The 4924-nt window shown below is 44.3% G+C and overlaps 1 long non-coding RNA gene across 1 annotated transcript; it reads left to right on the plus strand.

Annotated features, from left to right (window-relative positions):
- The first annotated feature begins 263 nt into the window (after positions 1 to 263).
- Positions 264 to 3720, plus strand: LOC128411937 (uncharacterized). The gene is made up of 3 exons (XR_008329971.1): positions 264 to 557; positions 2659 to 2699; positions 3418 to 3720. It is a non-coding gene; the product is annotated as an uncharacterized LOC128411937 (long non-coding RNA).
- The last annotated feature ends 1204 nt before the right edge of the window (positions 3721 to 4924 follow it).

Consider the following 4924-nt stretch of genomic DNA (forward strand, 5'->3'; position numbering starts at 1 on the left):
CCAAAATACAAGGTCAAATTGGCAATGGCCCAGCCAGTGACTATAATGTGTGTTTCTAAAGTGTGCTGAAATTACAGTAATTCATGGGGAAAGGACATGTTCAGGATTCTAAGAATGCAAGTTGAGCCAGTAAATATTCCTTGACATTCTTGGGACGAATGATCATTTCATCACCCTGACATCCAAGCTATTGGTCAGACTATGGGTGGGGGAAGGGAGGAGTTAAAGAGTCCATTGTTAAAATTTGCAGACCAAAGATCAGGGCAATAAAAACACACCATTCTGCCGAAGTTAATGGCCCATTAACAACAGCTGGCGGACTCAACACACTGAAATGATTCCTGGTCCTGGTGTTCCCCCAGCATTACTGCCTCGGAAGAAAATAGATCTGACCTTGTTGAAGTGGCCTTCTTCCTGTGTGGGGACCATGGCAACTGGCCTCATTGCCCCTGCTCCCATATAAAGTGGCATGAAGCTTTGACAGAAGGAAAGATTGAAAAGCTGGAAGTTTTCACAATAGCTCCTTGCTGAAGCAGTAGGAGGAAACAGCTCATCTGGTAACTAAGCATGGCTATTTGTTTATTTTTACTATTTGGGGGCATTTTAAAGAATGGTTGCGATTTCTTCGGATTTTTTTTTTAAAGATCAGTCAATTTCCATTGAAGGATCTATGGGAGCGGTAGTGGCCTGTTGTTGTTGTTGTTTTGATACCATCGATTTACAACCAAACCCCTCAGCTTGCCATCTCAACAACTCTGCCATTTTGGCAGTGAATGCACACGGCAATGAAATCAACCCCCACTAATGTGTTGATATCAAATTGATTTGGGGCTAAACTTCAGCTGTGCTGTTCTGTTGCAGGAAAGGACATTTGTGCTGGGCTTGTGTGTGTGTGTGTGTGTGTGTGTATGTGTTTAAAAAAGCAATGTGACATCTGCCCAAACTGATAGCACACACTGACATGTTCATCGTCTATTTCAATTCACCTGACAACAATTAAGTGACATTAAAGAACAAGCCCTCCTCAGATTCTAATTTTTCCTGACGCTGTGTTCAATATTGTAATAGATGGTGCCAATAGAAGTTTGCCTCACACAGCTTCTTCCCTTTCCTTTCTATAATCTTCTTTAATAATTGCCGCTGGAGCCATTCCCCTCCGTGAAACAAGGACAGGACAGAGAACAAAACAGAAAAGTGAGAAGCATTATCTTTCTGGCTATCATTGCAGTAGGTGCAAGACCCAGAATTACTGATACAGCTACTTAAGATGGTGGTACTGAAATATATAGGCAAATCCTTGCCTGTACAATGTTTCTTCCTGATGTCAGGAGAAGGCTGTGTCAAGGAGAGGTGTCCCAAACCTCTTCAAGATTAATCTGAACACTTCAGCCGGTGTCGCTTGTGTCCATCCTGTTAATTTTCAATCCCATTTTGCAGCTAGTGAAGCTACTCTGAATATTGACAGTTGCCTCCGGGGGACTAGCAGTATGCTCTCTTAGCAAGAAAGCAAGCGCAGCAGGGTTTCTGAAATATTTGCCAGTGCCACTGTAAAAATGCAGAAGGCAGCGACCTGTATAACTACATATGAGGCAGTTATCCAAGGTTTCTATATGAGGGAATTTGTTTTTCTCCCTCTCCAACCCCACCCTTCCCCCAAAGAAAGGTTGTTTGCAATTCAAATGTCAAAGACGCCATAGCAGAAGAGTCCTGGCCACAGAGCATTTAAACTACTCTGCACTTATTTCTCCCCAATGAAATTAGTGTTGTTTTTCATTTATGTACAGAGGTTGGTAACAGCAACAAAACGATTCTGCCTTCACACGTCTAGCAGTCACACCAAACTGCTATGTTTTAGCAGGCATGAAAATACCTGGGTAGATGTTCATATGTAAAGGTAAAGGTAAAGGTACCCCTGCCCGTATGGGCCAGTCGTGTCCGACTCCAGGGTTGTGCGCCCATCTCACTTAAGAGGCTGGGGGCCAGCGCTGTCCGGAGACACTTCCGGGTCACGTGGCCAGCGTGACGAAGCTGCTCTGGCGAGCCAGCACCAGCGCAGCACACGGAAACATCGTTTACCTTCCCGCTATAAAGCGGTACCTATTTATCTATTTGCACTTACAAGTGCTTTCGAACTGCTAGGTGGACAGGAGCTGGGACCGAAAGACGGGAGCTCACCCCGCCGCGGGGATTTGAACCGCCGACCATGCGATCAGCAAGCCCTAGGCGCAGAGGTTTTACCCACAGCGCCACCCGCGTCCCTTCCATGTTCATATGACCCCCTGCTTAAAAGTGCTAATTAATTTTGCTGCTACATGTGGTTCTGACTCAGGGGAGGCCACCATAGTCAGAGGGGAATTGTGTTGTCAAAAGCATCTCTCTCTCCATCTCTCTCCCTGGATGTGCCTTTAGAACAACAATGGGGAACCAATCACCTTTCAGAGGTTGGATAAGAACTCTCATCGTCCCCAGTGGTCATTGATGGTGGTCCAGCAACATGGCTACGTGTTCCCCATTTTTTATTTACAAACTTCATGAAGCTCTCTACGCCCCTTCCATCTGCATCCAAAGGTTACCAGAGCCACATTGTATGAAGTTTAGTTTATGAAATTAGTTTATTTTTTAAAAAAACAAATTCAACCCTATCTTTTCTCTCACCAGGACACCCAAGTGGAATCAAGAGAAACATCAATTGGTTAAAAGTAAGGGCAAAAGCTAAGCATTTAACGGGAATTTTTTACTTATACAGTGGTACCTTGGTTCTCGGACGTAATCCATTCCGGAAGACAGTTCGGCTTCCGAAATGTTCAAAAACCGAGGCGCGGCTTCCCATTAGTTGCAAGAGTTTCTTGCACTCAGCAGTAGCCATGTAACACATGTTTCGAAAAGCGTTCGAAAATGGAAGCATTTACTTCCAGGTTTTCAGCGTTCGAAAACCAAAATGTTCGACAACAGAGGCGTTCAGGAATCGAGGTACCACTGTATATGCATTTATGGTATATATTGCTTAGATGAAGAACTGCATTGTAAAATGCAAAAACAGTGCAAATATCAAAGGATGGCTGTTTCATGTTGCATATTGTTTCAGAAAGTGCAGATTTTATAGGTACCAAGTGAATCTACGTTCTCCCCCAACCTTAACTGTAAGTGAATATTTAAGAATGCATATTAAAAACATCAGTAATCCCTGTTAAGATCTTCCAAATTCTGAGTAGAAAAGCATATGAATTCCTATGTCAAAGAAAAACATACTTTCTCAAAGACAGTAAAACTGTCTAATATGCAGAAAATGTAATTTTTGTATGCACCGAAGTTAAGACTTATGTAAAAGTTTGCATTTGCATAATAGAGAAATTTACATTACGCAAGAGGTTGCAGTCTAGATGAAAGCAGAAGACTGATGTTTTTTCTATTTCACAGGGTTAGGCTACCTGATGACTCATAGACAGAAACCTGAGCTGCAGCTCTCTCACAGCTAGAGAGGAAATTTAAGAAGTCAGTGAAGCCTAGCTGTAATAGGTGCAGCTGCAGCTAAGCTCCACAGTGATGAAAAAACCTAGGATCTCTCTCTGGGACCAGAGAGAGGAAAGTTTACTAAACTGTATAAAGGACTGAACCATTTTGGCTGGTACCTGAGAGCAACTTGTTACTTTATTATTTTGTAACATTTATCTTACTGTAACTAATATTTAAGATTATTCTGCAGTAAAGTTTTGAAACTCATTCTTGTGGTGGAGGGATTCATTTCTACTCTTAACAAGTGTGATGGCCTGGGAATCCGATTCAGAGGCTGAACCGGAGGAATCCCAGCCTGCACAGGAGTCCCCCCCTCCAGGGCTGGCTGAACTGGGGCAGGGCCTTGATTCTGAAGCGCCTGCACCTGTGCCGGATCCTCAGGAGCAGGCACCAGGTGAATCCACTCTGGCTCCAGAGGTGGTTGAGGACTCAGTGCGTACAGGTGAGTCTCCCCCTGTGCCCAGTAACCCTTCAGCCTCTCCTGAACTGCAGAGGCTCAGGGCAGAGAGGCAAAGGTAACTGGTTTCTCCCAGGAGGAGTGCTCGCCTTAAGGCCAGGAGAGGCAGGTCTCCTGGGGGCCGGGACCGCCCCTGGCCTCAGAGAAGATAAAGGCCAGTCAGCTCGGTCCCAGGTTGCGGGAGCAACGTCGTTGATGAGCTGTTTCGGCCAGCATCCAGTCCTGTTTCCCCCACAGTTCCTGTCCTTGCCCGGCTTCCCGCTGTGGACCCCACTTCGCCCGAGGAGGACTGTCTGCCGACCCTCAACTCAGGTTGTGGACCTCGCCCCACGGTAACCTCCCCCCGGGACCAGCACAACAAGGTCCAAATCAGGGATTCTACTGAACAACTCTAAGAAGAAGTATGTATTTACAATATTTTGATAGCTATGTCTATGATTGTTACAAAAATAGTGTCTTTTACTTTTAAAGTTGGTGTTTTAGTCCATTATTATTATTATTATTATTATTATTATTATTCCCTGCCCATCTGACTGGGTTGTCTCAGCCACTGTGGGCAAATTCCAATACGTATAAAAACATAATAAAACATCAAACATTAAAAACTTCCTGATACAGGGCTGCCTTCAGATGTCTTCTAAAAGTTGTGTGGTTCTTTATCTCCTTGACATCTGATGGGAGGACATTCCACAAGCCACTGCTGAGAAGGCCCTTAAAAGTTGCATTCCACTTTCTGCCACAATTCTTCTTATTGACTGTAACCCCTGTTAACAAACACGTTTAGAAAACATAAGGTACCCAGTATGCTTTGTCTTCTTGCCAGTAAAAGGGAATTTCTTCAGCAATGCATTCAGTAGTTGCTAGTGAAGCCGTTTGCTTTTGATACCAGCAAACCTGTATGTACTGGAGACTGTACGTTCATTCAATACTACATGTGCACTGTCCAGCTACTTG

This window comes from Podarcis raffonei, chromosome 4 (assembly GCF_027172205.1).
Source record: "Podarcis raffonei isolate rPodRaf1 chromosome 4, rPodRaf1.pri, whole genome shotgun sequence".
Lineage (NCBI taxonomy): Eukaryota > Metazoa > Chordata > Lepidosauria > Squamata > Lacertidae > Podarcis > Podarcis raffonei.